Source organism: Eublepharis macularius, chromosome 8 (genome assembly GCF_028583425.1).
Source record: "Eublepharis macularius isolate TG4126 chromosome 8, MPM_Emac_v1.0, whole genome shotgun sequence".
In the NCBI taxonomy this organism is placed as follows: Eukaryota; Metazoa; Chordata; class Lepidosauria; order Squamata; family Eublepharidae; genus Eublepharis; species Eublepharis macularius.
This window is the reverse complement of record NC_072797.1, coordinates 46,877,145-46,891,678: the sequence shown is the minus strand read 5'-3', so window position 1 is coordinate 46,891,678 and position 14,534 is coordinate 46,877,145.

Sequence of the window (14,534 nt, the reverse complement as noted above, 5' to 3'; positions counted from 1 at the left end):
AGATTGAACAGTGCACTGAGCAGAGAGCCTTGACACTGTAGCCAGCCACAGAATACCTCACATTAGCACTATGAACTGCCAAAGTCTTTGGCAATTTAACAGTGACATTTTGCCTGTTTGCACTAGGCACATTATAGTAACAGCTGCTTAGACAGATTTCTGAGGTTTTTTGCACTTCCGGTTCCCCGTGTATTTCTATCCTTGGCATTCCATGTCAGGAATAGAAAATACCAGCTGTTCCTTCTGGCTGCCAAGACAGCAAACAGCATTTCCCCCCCACCCTTGCCAAATAAATAACTTATTGACACATGCTGCAAACTCTCAGCTCCACAAAGGGTTCCATTTCCAAAATCGAACAATAAAAAGAGGGTAGCTAATTTCCTTTCTCTAGCCAACCACTGTTGATCTCCTGCAGACATGAAAAACAAAACGTTAAAGGCTTAGTATATTAAAGGGCATGTGAAGAGTTGCTTTGCTGTGTACCTGCTTGCTTGAATCATATTTTTCTCCAGTGAAATATACTATACAATGTCCTAAATATTGGTTTTTCAACCTACTCCTTTCCTTAGGAATGCCTCTGGCAATGTGCAGGTTGCTCATTTCTTTCCATTGCCAATGCTCTTTGATTTTTTTGAAGATCAGTAGAAAGAGGGAAATTCTGCCTCAACACAAGTAGATCGATGCTGTCAGTTCTCTTTCGAGTGATGAGCTTACCCTATGATTACACTAAATTTTCACCCACAAACATTTTTGGAATAAAAAAAAATTATTTGTCTACATGATGATGTATCTGTAGCCCAATGAAGCCGTATCTTTGCCTTGACTCAAAATGGTCATTATTGGATGAAGGGATAATGGACTGTATCCCTGTTGGGTTGGGCCAACGTTTCCTTTTGCCATGCTATGCTGGGGTTGGCTTTACTGCTGCAGTTCAATATGGTAAAGCAAGGAATGTCGACATGATTGCTTTGATGGGGAAGGGGGAGAGCAGGGTATAGTTTCTCACTTCCAAAGCCATCTTGCATCATTTTTAGGGTATATAAGCATATCATTGGGCACAGAGGTGATTTCTTGAATATTGCTAAAGATCCAGCCCTAATATTTTTCCATTCCTAATTACATTGAAAAGTGTCTGTTACCACATCTGAATATGCAGTTTCTGATTAGTATGGAGAATTAGGTTTCTTGTTTATTCAGGGAGTGGGAACAGGGATCTCTACCTATTGAGATGGCTGTAAGTAGCTGTGAGGAGCATGTTTCACCAGGAAAAGGAAAACATATGAACCCCAGAGGACTCTTCGCTCTAATGGTAAAAATCTGTTGAAGGTCCCTGGCCCCAGGGAGGCCCACCTGGCATCGACCAGGGCCAGGACTTTTTCGGTCCTGGCCCCAGCCTGGTGGAATGTTCTGTCTAATGAAACCAGGGCCCAGCAAAACTTGTTATCCTCCATCGTTGAATATCCTCTGTAATGCTCTGGTGATGGCTAAAGGGTGATGCCTTGTGCATATGTATAGTGTATTTTATTGTGCCGCTGTGTGTGTGTGTGTGTATTTGGATGTTTTACAATTTATAATTTTAAGCTGTATGAATGGTAAGATGTAATTTTAAATTTGTGTGTAAATTGTAATCCGCCCTGAGCCTGCTGGCATGGGGAGGACAGAACATAAATCTAAGAAATTAAATTAAATTAAAACAGGTTTAAAGGGTTTTAAAAGGAATATGGAGTTTATTGGGAGATTGGGTACAATATTAGGAAGCAGGGGAAGAACTTACCTTACTAGCAAGTATTAAACAAAGCACAAGCAACTAGCACATTTCCTAACAATACCCAGAAAATATCAACCAAAACTATTCCAATTCCAATTGCAGTAATTACCTCTAAGCTTAAAGTAGAAGTGGGGGGAAATGGGGAACAGGACGTGAGAAGTGAGTGTCTAGTTTTTCTAACTATCAGAGAGAAACAGAATGCCTGCTCTTTGTGTAGCGTAGAGTGAACTAGAAAATAAGGGGCGATAGATTAGAGATGAGGAACAAAGACATACCTTTTGCAGTCTGTGTAGAAATCAGGAAAAGAACGAAGGATTGAGTGTGCTGAAAGTCTGTTGTTCATGGAGAAGCCCAGTTGAGACTAATTGATTTCAACCAGGGTAAGTCAATCATGGGACTGGGGAAGCAGGTAGACCTGGGCACGAACAGAAAAAAAATCGAACATGGTGTTCATTGTTCGTTGCCATCCACGAACAACGAACAATGAACATTGATGAACATGACCAGTTCACGAACATGTTCATTTTTCGTGGGGGCCAGCGGGCTCTCCTCCAGCCGTCAAGATCCCTACAGCACCACTCCCAGAAACCCTTCATGAGCAGGCAGCAGGAAATATACCAATAATAAATAATAGCTTGGCCCCAGAGCCTGGCAGCAGCTCTGGAACCTGAAGAAGTAGATCCCTACTGCACCACACACAAAGAAAGTTCAAGCTCTAATGCACTCTCCCTGTCTCTCTCTCAAAATGCCAACAGCAACTGTCTCTCCCTCACTGTCTGCAAAACCAGAGCTGGGAGCCCCCTCCCCCCTGCTCTTTGCTTCCTTGTAACAAATTTGGAGCTCCACACTTGAAAGGAAGACCTGCCTATCAAGCTAAATTGGGCTTAGATTGGGGTTTCCAGGGCAACAGCAGAAGTTCAGACAGAGTTCATACAATCCCTGCCTAAGTTGCCAAGGGAATTGATTGCAGGTGCCAGATTGTCTGGCTTGATGAACAGCAACGAACAGCAACCAATGAGGCTTGCAATGACCACCTGTTCATTTAGAATGGGCCCTCACAAACAGCTTGTTCGCGAACAGCTGATTGGGTTGTTTGTGGCTTTTTTTTTTTAGTTCGTATTGCTGTTTGTGCCCATCTCTAGTAGCAGGTAGGATTCAGACTCCAGCTACAGAAGTTTGGAGGCTGAGGGGCAGCTTTTATGCACCTCTGGTTGCATTGAGAGAACAGTGTCTCTGCTGGGACAGGATTGGGGCTAGGCTAGAAACTTTGAATCTGAATTTTAGAGGAGTGGGAGGTAGAGAACTCCAAATATGGACAGACTAGTTTACCTGACAGATGGCCAGTTCAGGCCTGTTGGAGAAAGACTGGATAGTGGATTGATTGACTTAACAAAGGCTACCTTGTGCATGTATAATGTGTCAAAGCACATGATGGTGAAAAATCCTGACAGATTAGATATGAAGCAGCACCAGCCCACTTGGAACAAACCAATAACAGAACGGAATTCATTTGGGTGCCCTGGATCCAAAACTGAAACACATATTTCCTCAGCGCACATCTCTAGTCCAGAATCCTCATAATGTAGTTTAACATTCATTTACCCAAAAAGAGGGCATATCTTGGAATGGTCACTGTAAAATAAAATAAAGGTTCTAATCTTAAATGTGATGGATATTCTGGGTCTCATCCAAATCTGTTTATGCATGCAAGCACAGTGCTTCATTTCTTTTAAGCTTGCATGCACTTCTGGGATTTGGAAATGGCACTTAGAGCACCACATGTCAAAAGTTGGGGATTTCAGCTTCAGCTGCACCATGCATGAATGAACAATTCTTATCCTCTTGACTGTGCTTGCTTTGTCAGAGGGCTTTGGAGTTCAAAAGTTGAAGCTACACAATGACCCTTTTTCCTTTTCAGGCTGCATCTTTGGAGTGTGTAGAGTATGTGACTTGCAGGGGTTATCTTCCTGAACACTACATGTTTCAGTTCTGTTTTTTCCCCACTCTGCATTCAACACAATGCATATTAAAGAATGTTTTAAGATTCATCAGAAACAGAATATCGTCATGTGTGAAGGATGCTGCATATTTATTGGAAGCTCAACACCAAAATATTTTTCTCCATGAGTCTCTTCTTGACTTAAAATACTTGATTTCAGTACAGGGCAGTAAGTGGACAGTAAACTGGAATAGGTTTTACCATGCAATCCTCTGCAGAGTTACTCCAATCTAAATACATCAATATCAAGAGAGCTTTAAGAGAACATGTTGATCCATAAAGCTCTTTGGGCAAGCAATGCACACTTCACCATCTTTCAGCCTACTCAGCCACATAGGCTGCTTCCACACACGTTGGATAATCCACTTTCAATACTCTTTAGTGAACATTTGGAACTGTTTTTCCATGTGTGGAACAAAAAATCCACTTCCAAAGGATGTCTAAAGTGCGTTGAAAGTGCATTATTTGATGAGTGTGGGAATGGCCATAGAATGGCTGTAAGGATTTAATATTGCTGTGGCACAGAACTTTGGTGGAGACTATAAAATTCTGTTTATTTAGAGAAGATAGTGCCTAATATTTCATCTTGTGCTGTCGTAAGCTTTTTAGCACCTATCTGATCTTGTTTGGATTCTTCCATCTCTCTAAGAGGCAGAGTATCACTTTGCATATCTGGAATCTTTGCTGCAAAATACTGAATAATTACATGGATAGAAGCAGAGGTTGTATTCCATTAAAAATGAAAAGGTAATTTTCAGGGCTAGGGTCTTGGACACTCTGAGAAGGAATCTCATGAAAGACATCATCTCCATATTAATAATCATGCTAAATAATTCATCTCACTGGTGACAACAAACAAACATTGAAAATGATGGTGTAGTGACTTCCGGTTTGGGATTCATGGAGGTCTGACGCAGCTCCATTCGCGGAGCTGACCGGACTGCCATTTTAAGCGGCCGGCGGGGGAAAAATAGCCCGCGGCCGACTGCTCTCAGGCGGAGAGCAGGCAAAGAACGCTCAAGACCCTAGGGTGTGTTAGATCTCGGACGAGGGGGGGCTCTGCACAACGGGTCCCCTCCCGATCCTTGAGGTCCCACCCTGCGACAGGTCGGCTACAATCTCTGCGGCAGTTCTGGGGCCAGTTCGGCTGGCATAAGACCTACATACCCAAGCTTCGATTGGGGGAAGAAACGGAGAGGAGAAGTTAAAATCGAAACAGCGATTACAACCCGAGAAAAGTGAATGAGAAGGTAAAGATCACTATCTTCTGATACGGGACAGATTGATAAAAGTAGAGAGGAATAAAAGTAGATTTTCAAACTGCAACAGGCTAATGATAAAGAGGGGAAGACTCGGCAAGAGTTGTATTTGAAAAGAGACTAAGTTTAAAGAAGTTATTAAAGGAATTGGACTATTGTTTTGAATACTTGCAGTTATGGAGCTGTGAGAAAAAGATACCATCGCGAGACCTACTGTGGGAAGTTGGGAGACAGGAAGTGCGTAATAACAATAGAGTTGCTGGAGAGAAGCGGCCCTTGCTGGAGGGCAGGAAGAAGGGAATCACCATCTTTGAAAGGGGAAGGGTCGTGGCCTCAGCGGAAAAGGAAGTAGGCCATCTTGGATTACAAAATCATAAAGAAACCATAGAGAAAAGACGTCCGACATTTTGGACTCTTTAAAATTTAATTTCTGCAAGAAGACCGGGACATTTGAAATAAAAAGACATTAAATCTCACGCCACGGAGCTAAGGAAGAGAGCGGACTCGTGGGAGCGAGCCAAAGCAAGCCCCACGATGTCGAAAAAAGAGTGGCAATCGGCAATAGAAAACCTGGACAAAAAATTTTTAGAAGTGATTAAAGAACTTAAGGACACGAAATTGGAGTTGATTAAAGAGGTTAAACAGACAGTAAAATCGGAGCTGTCAGAGGTGAAGAAAGGTATGGAAACAATACAAAATGAATTACAAGGAACGCAGCAGAGAGTTAAAGCAGTAGAAGGCGCGATGGAGAATTTAGCAGACACGCAACAAACAGAGATGAGACTGATGAGGGGAAGAATGGCGGTTGCGGAAAGTAGACACATGGAGAAGCAGCTGAGATTTCGCGGCTTGCCGGAAGTGGAAGGAAAGACAGCGCAAGAACAGATGACTGAGGTGTTAGCTGAATACCTGGGGAAGGAGGAGGAGGAAGTTGTGGCTATCCTTGATGTGGCATATCGCGTAAACTCGAGAATTGCAACCCAGAGGAAATTACCAAGAGATGTGATTGTGCAGTTTACGACACGAAATATGAAAGAGAAGATTGTGACTAAACAGTTTCAAGATCCATTGGAGATTGATGGCAAGACAATTATCATAATGAAGGAATTACCTAGATCAGTGTTACTAGATCGGAAAAAATATAAAGTGCTAATCCAGATGTTGAAGGACATGAAAATCAGGTACAGATGGGAGCTTCCAGAAGGTGTGTCCTTTGAATTTGGAGGGGCCAAAAAGCGCATTAGATCTGAGCGAGAGATGGAGCGATTTATAAGGGACAATGAAAAAGACTTACCAACAAGATTATGAGTATGGAGTGTAAAGTTTTATCTTGGAATGTAAATGGACTAAACTCACCGAATAAGAGAAAAAATATTTTCCACTGGCTATTAAAACAAAAATGTGACATTGTTTGTTTGCAAGAGACCCATATTCGAAAGCAGGATGTAAAATATTTAAAATTGGGAAAATTGGGCAAGGAATTTGTAGCGGCCTCCAACAAGAAAAAAAGAGGAGTGGTGTTGTACATAAAAGAGGAGCTACAGCCAAAATTTGTAATGAAAGATGTGGAAGCCAGATTTATAGCAGTGGAATGTACCTGGGACTTAAAGAGAGTGTTGGTAGTCGGAGTTTATGCACATAATGGTGCAAAGGAAAGCTTCTTTGAGGATTTGAGGAAGCAACTAGATGATCTTTCATACGACCAGATAATTCTTGCTGGAGATTTCAATGGAGTGACAAATTTGGAATTAGATAAAAAGACAACGGCACAAAAGAAAAGAGGACTATTACCAAAGCTCTTTTTTGACTTGATACAACAGGAGACTCTAGAAGATGTATGGAGAAGAGAACATCCTAAAAGTAGACAATTTACTTTTTACTCTGCAAGGCACTGTACACTATCAAGAATTGATATGATCTGGGCCTCAAAAGACTTAGCGTTATGGACTAAGGAGGTAGAAATAATGCCGATGGTAGGCTCAGATCACAACCCAATTATGTGGAAATTAGGGAAAAGGAGAAAAAGGAAAGCATGGAGAATAAATGAGGACTTGCTACAGGAAGGAGAGAATATGGAGATGTTGAGAAGAGAGACAAAGTTCTTCATACAATACAACGTAAATAAAGAAGTACCAACTGACAAAGTTTGGGACGCTGATAAGGCGGTTATGAGGGGCATACTAATGGACTTAAATGGTAGAGCAAGAAAAAAGAAAGAGGAGAAAAGACAAGAGATCGAGGAGAAAATAAAAGCCAAAGAAATACAGTTAAAAAAGAGACCAGGGAAAAAGAAATTATATCAGGAAATTAAAATACTTCAAGAACAGTTAACAGCAATGAATAATAAAGAATTGGAGTGGAACCTTAAAAGATTGAATCAGAAAGCGTTTGAAGGTGCAAATAAACCTGGGAAGTATTTGGCATGGCAACTGAAGAAGAGAAAGGAAAAGAAAATAATAAATAAAATTTGCGAAGACAATAAAATGTATTTGGAACAGACTACCATTAGTAGAGCCTTTTACAAATTCTATGCTAAGTTGTATAATAAGAAAGAGGTAAATAAAGAGTCAATAGCGTCATATTTGGAGAAAATGAAACTTCCAGTAATTTCGGAAGCTTGGAGAAATAAACTGAACAGTGAAGTAACGGATGAGGACTAAACAAGGCAATACAATCTGCAAATCTAGGAAAGGCGCCAGGGCCAGATGGACTTACGGCTAAATTTTATAAGACAATGGCCAATGAATTGACACCATTCCTAAAAGAGGTGATCAATGGAGTTTTAAGGGATCAAAGGATTCCGGATACCTGGAGTGAAGCGAATATATCATTGATCCCCAAAGAGGGCCAAGACTTGACTAATGTGAAAAATTACAGACCCATATCGTTACTTAACAACGATTATAAAATCTTTGCGAAGATACTGGCGGAGAGACTGAAGGGGTGGCTTTCGGAAGTTATTGAGGAGGAACAAGCAGGCTTTTTGCCAGACAGACAAATCAGAGACAATTTAAGGACAGTGATTAATGCTATTGAATATTATGATAAGCGTTGTGATAAAGAGGTTGGTTTCTTCTTTGTTGATGCTGAAAAGGCGTTTGACAATTTAAACTGGGACTTTATGTTTGCCACTATGGAAAAGCTACAATTGGGAGAAAGATTCATTAGAGCAATTAAGGAAATTTACAGAGACCAGACTGCAGCAATTGTGGTGAATGATGAAGCGACTAAGAAATTGATTATAAGTAAAGGAACAAGACAAGGTTGCCCGTTGTCTCCACTGCTGTTCATTTTGGTATTGGAGATCCTGATGATACAAATACGACAAGATGAAGAAATTCGAGGAATTAAAATAAAGGACTATTCATACAAGGTCAGAGCATTTGCGGATGACATAATGTTAATTGTAGAGGACCCATTGGAGAACATGCCAAAAGTGATAGATAAGATTAAGGAGTTTGGAGACTTGGCAGGTTTTTATATTCATAAAAAGAAGTCAAAGATATTATGTAAAAACATGACTAAGCAGAAACAACAATTGTTAACGGAAATAACGGATTGTGAAGTAACAAGTAAGGTGAAATATTTGGGAATCGAACTGACTGCTAAGAATATAGATTTATTTAAAAACAACTATGAAAAATTATGGACTCAGATAGAGAGAGATTTGATTAAATGGAACAGACTAAATTTGTCATGGTTGGGAAGGATTGCAGCAGTTAAGATGAATGTGTTACCAAGAGTAATGTTTTTGCTACAGACAATACCAATCATCAGCGACTCTAAGCAATTTGAAAAATGGCAGAGGAAAATATCAGACTTTGTATGGGCAGGCAAGAAGCCTCGAGTGAAAATGAAAGTTTTACAAGATGCAAAAGAAAGAGGCGGAATGCAACTGCCCAATCTAAGACTTTACAATGACGCAATTTGCTTGGTGTGGTTGAAAGAGTGGATGACGTTAAAGAACAAGAAACTACTAGCCCTAGAGGGATATAAAAAAATATTTGGATGGCACGCATACTTATGGCACGATAAAGTAAAGGCGAACTCGATGTTCCTGCATCACTATATACGGAGAAGTTTATATATAATCTGGAAGAAGTATAGAATCTATTTACAAGAAGGAACCCCCTTGTGGGTAGTTCCATATGAGGTGATAGATCCGAGAGCTGTTGATAATGAGCAACAATGCTTAACTTACAAAGAAATAACTAGAACTGAAGCATCTAAACTCAGAATAAAGACTCAGGAGGAACTATTACCTTATTATGATTGGTTCCAGTATAGACAGATAAGAGATTTATATAATTCGGACTCTGTAAAGGGAGGTATACGAACAGAGAATTCGGAACTAGAGCAGACCCTTCTTAAAGAGGACAAGAAAAGAATATCCAAGGTATACCAAGTACTGTTGAAATGGTATACTGAGGATGAAATAGTTAAAGTACAAATGGTGAAATGGGCCATAAACTTCAACAAAGAAATAACAATGGAGGCATGGGAATACTTGTGGAAGACTACAATGAAGACAACGATATGCACCAGCATTAAAGAGAACATTTACAAAATGATTTATCGTTGGTACATGACACCAAAGAAGATTGCGCTAGGGAATTTGAACACCTCTAATAAATGCTGGAAATGCAGGAAGCATGAGGGCTCCCTCTACCATATGTGGTGGACGTGTGAGGTAGCTAGGCAGTACTGGGAGGAAATAATAAGAGAAATGAGTGAGATTTTACAATTTCAAGTAAATAAGAACCCAGAACTCCTGCTACTAAACTTGGGAATGGAGGGAATTCCAGCCCATCATAGGACGTTGATATTTTACATGACGGCAGCAGCTAGACTTTTGTATGCGCAAAAATGGAAAGTACAAGAAGTGCCAACTATTGAAGATTGGATTTACAAATTGCTGTATATGGCAGAAATGGACAAAATGACAAGAAAACTGAGAAATCTGGACCCAGGACAGTTTAACACAGACTGGGAGAAGCTGAAACAATATTTGGAGAAGAAATGGGAGGTGGGAGGAGAACTGTGGCAGTTCGAGAACTATTGAAGTATAATACATTGCAGAGGGGGGTGACTTTACCGGGGGGGAGAGGAGGTAAAAGTGAATCTCTAAGCAGCTATGTTATTAGATTGATATATATAGAATAATAAATAGAATATTGATAGAAAATAATTAATCATAAGGGTTAATTATAAGGATTGACTAACCAATAATATTTTCTTTCCGATTTTGTACAATGTACCAAACTGAATATGTTTATCTGAAGGTATATATGAGTCAAATTGATTGATATTATATATAGATGTATGATTGAAGGGAATAGAAATATTAATGTAAACAAATATAACTAAAACAGAAAGAAGAAGATAGAATGAATAATATACAGAGTATAAGTTAAGCTGGTTGATTTATATGAATGTATGGCTTATATAGTTTACGTTATACAGAAATATTTGAAAATGGAATTATGGGATAAATTGTTTATCCATTATGGAAAAAGGGACTCATAGTTAGGGTACAGAGTATTAAAAATAGTTTAAGAAGTATTGCTTAGAATAAAGGGAGAATATACATTTGTAAGATAGAGGTATATATAAAGAGTAAAGGAAAAGGGACAAAGGGTTGGAAAACTGTTGGAAGTCAACAAAAAAGGGGGGGAAAGGGAGGGGGTTAGAAATTGGGAAATGGGAAAATTGATTGTAATGTTTAAATATTTGATTCTAACCCAATAAAAATTTTCTTAAAAAAAAAAAAGAAAAAAAAAGAAAATGATGGTGTAGTGTCAACTTAGTGCAAGAGCAGGTAGGGATGAGTAAATGAGAAAAAGAGGAGAACCCTGGGCAGGTTCTCTTTAGTCACCATGGTTAGTAGCCACTAATGGATTTCCCTTCCACGAATCTCTCTAATCCCCATTTAAAGCCATCTATGCTAGTTGCCATCATTAGCAGGACTTCTATGTTTCCTTTTATATTCATTAATACTTTTTTTGGTTTTAGTCTTGATTTTGTAGGTCAACTTGTATTTTGGATGCTTGATACATTGTCCTATAATATAATGCATAATGCTGATTTACAGACACACAAACAACTTTGAAAAATGTGTGTGTTTTCAAAGGAATAAAGAAAATCACACAGAAAAGAAAGGTTCCTGGAGTCAATTTGTACAAGGGAGAACTGAAACTGAAATGGACTAAACAGGATGAAACAACAGGAATAAAGAAATCAAAATAATTCCTGAACTCAAGGAGTCATATATAAGTGAGTACTAGTTTGTTTGTTTTTTTGCAAACACATTAAAGCATAACTTTTAGAAACAAATGGTATCAGAAGCCTCTATTATGCCATTGAAATGAGAAAAAATTATAAGAGGGCCCCACAGAGATATTTGCAAACTTTTATACTGATATTGCTTGCCAAATATTTTACGATTTAACTGGGAAGTGTTTATGTTTAAAATATGCAGAGTTCATGTAACATTTTAATAGATGTTTTGAAGTGGTGCATTTTTCAGTTCTGCCATGCATTTCAAAAATACCATTTATTGAATAATTATGAATTAAGAGTGTGTAGGTGATTTTTCCATTATCGTTTTTAGATTATTTTCATTTATAAAAATATGATTCAAATTCTTTATAAACAAGGTTGAAAGCTTTAATATAGTTACTCCATTTTATTTCTGTTGTATTTTTGCATATATATTTTTTCTTCCTACACATCAGGATGAAATTTTCAGGAATTGCACCCCTTGCCTAAAGGACCATTTTACTAAATTTTATGTTGATACAGGTATCCCTGTTTTATACATAATTAAATTCTCACTTGAAATATAGAAACAAGATAACAAAAATAAACATCAATTTTTCATCCATTCCCAGGATGGAGATGAGGGGTCTGCTTCTGAACAAAAAAAAACAAAGCACGCTGGTGAAGTGAACTAAATTCTGACTTTATGTAATAGTGCTTGGTAGATTATAACATTTTTCTCCCAACCCCGTTGACTTGTGGAATGGGAGTCTGGCTGGGAAATCAGGCTTCAAGTATTAAAGGAAATATGGACACTGTTTAGGTTTCACAAGTGACAGAGAGGTTTCTGGCTCCCCCCCCCCCCCGTTGAACTAATAATAGCAACATGTGGATTTCAGAAATTACAGTGCTGCTTTTACATGATATTAAAGATGTTGAGATGAGATCCCAGAAATTAAATACCTGCTAATTTCTCATGTAGAGAAAGAGACCTCTGATTCTTCATAAACATAGATCACATGAGTCTAATCTGGCTTTCTCCTGACTTCCCCCCAGTCAAAGTGACAAAACCCTTTAAGCACCCTGCGCAAGTATGACCAGTGTGGTGTAGTGGTTAGAGTGTTGGATTAGGATCTGAGAGACCCAATGAAGCTCACTGGGTGACACAAGAACAGAAGACCCTGCTAAATCAGGCCACTAGTTCTCCTCCAGCAGCCAACCAGTTGCTCTAAAGGGCCAAACAAAAAGAACATAGAGGCCTGCTGCTGCCCCCCAGCACTAGTATTCAGAGGTTTGCTGTCCCTGTATATGGAGGCTCACTTCTGTCACCATGGCTAGTAGCCACTAATGAACCTCTCCTCCATCTATCTGTCTTATCCCTCTTTTGGTGTTATCTATTTTCATGGCCATCACTACCTCCAGTGGCAGTGAATTCCACAGTTTAATTACTCATTGAGTAAAGAAGCATTTCCTTTTGTCTATCCTGAACCTACCAAACAATTTCTAGCATTATGGGAGAGGGAGAAAAACTCCCTTTATCCACTTTCTTTATCCCATGTATAATTTTATAATCTTCTACCATGTCTCCCTTAGCCGCTTTTTTTCTAATCTGAAAAGTTCCATATTCTCCAGCCTTTCCTTAAGGTGTGTCAGGCTCCCTAATCATCATGGTTGCCCTCCTTTGAACATTTCCCAGCTTGGTAATATACTTTTTGAGATATTGCAAACAGAAGCACAGACAGCATTCCAAATGAGGCCATATCTTAGATTCATTTGGGGCTGATTTTGGCCCCAAAGGGGCCGATTTTCAAAGAATTGGCCCCATGTGGTGCTCAGGAGCACTCCCATGGCCAGCATGATGATATCACTTCCAGAAGTGACATCATCACGTTGACACTGAGAGCATGCACTTTAGAAGATTCCCGATAAGTACTGGGTCCTTTGTGCCCACTGGGAGAGTATAGGGACAAGGGAACCATAATAAAAAGGAGATAACAAGGCACATGAATAACACCTTTTTCAGAAAGTTTCCAGAAATACAAACCATTCAGATGCAGAATATTACATATCTGACATTGCAAAAAATAATAAAGAGTGCAGTGGAAAATGCAGGAAATAACAGAACACAGATATAACAGCCGCTTCCACATGCTCCAATTTTTTCAGGTTTTCCCTGTCCCAAAGCCACGTCTTCCTGATCTGTTTCAAGAACTCATCCTTCACATACATTGTTCTCATGCCTGTTTTGTGGATGTTTGTTGTGGAGGGGAAAGGTCCAAAAACAGAAAATGCATTCTTTATCTGTGCCTTGTCACAAATGATGTTGGCACATTTCCTCCCAATTTACCTTTTTTTTTTGAGCACTTGTGGGATTGTGCTATACTGTAGTTCTGTCTTTCACCTTCTGTAGAAACTGGTCATGCATAGTACTCCATTCTCTACCATTGATTTCTTGCTCAAAGATTTAAATGCAAAAATGTTTAATAAATTGGGAACAGTAGAGTAGCATGATCACACGATTCCATATCTTACTATATAAAAAGCAAACTGCGTTTCCCACCAATCACTCCTTATCCCCACAGAGGTGCAGTATGCAGGGATAAGAAGCAAGGATGCCTCCTTGGGGCATCCAGTGCAGCTGCGAGAAGGCTCAACACAACAACAAGGCCGTGCACAGGCAAAGCAGCAGCTGAGGGGTTGGAGGAGGAGGGAGCCACCTCTCTCTTCCCTGATCCCCACTTGACTGATGCTGTAGGGGAAAGCACAGGGTGAAGCACTGCTATGGCCCATTGTATTTTCCCAAACAATGGGCCTTATTGCTACTTTAAAATAAAATCAGAAATTGCATTCCATTCCCAATGTTGTTCCTAGACTGATAGTCTGATTGCTGAGTGGTCCAATGTAGCAAGCACTGCAGTATGATTCCCTTTATAACAGATATTGTAATAGATATTTGTAATATCTATTACAATATCAGATATTACAATAACAGATATTACAATAACAGATATTTGTAATAGATATTGTAACAGCACAAGGACTGTTTAAAAAAAGTTTTAAAAGGGGGGATTATACAATTGTGCGTGCAAGCCAGACACATGTGTGGGAGGGATAATGGTGAGAGGAGGGGTTGGAGATTTGCGGGGGGGGGACTTAAAAAGTGCAAAAAAAGTCCATGTGCATTGATACAGTAGATAATCACATGGAAAAAACAGCATCAAAAATAAAGACAGACCAAAACAAGTCTCAC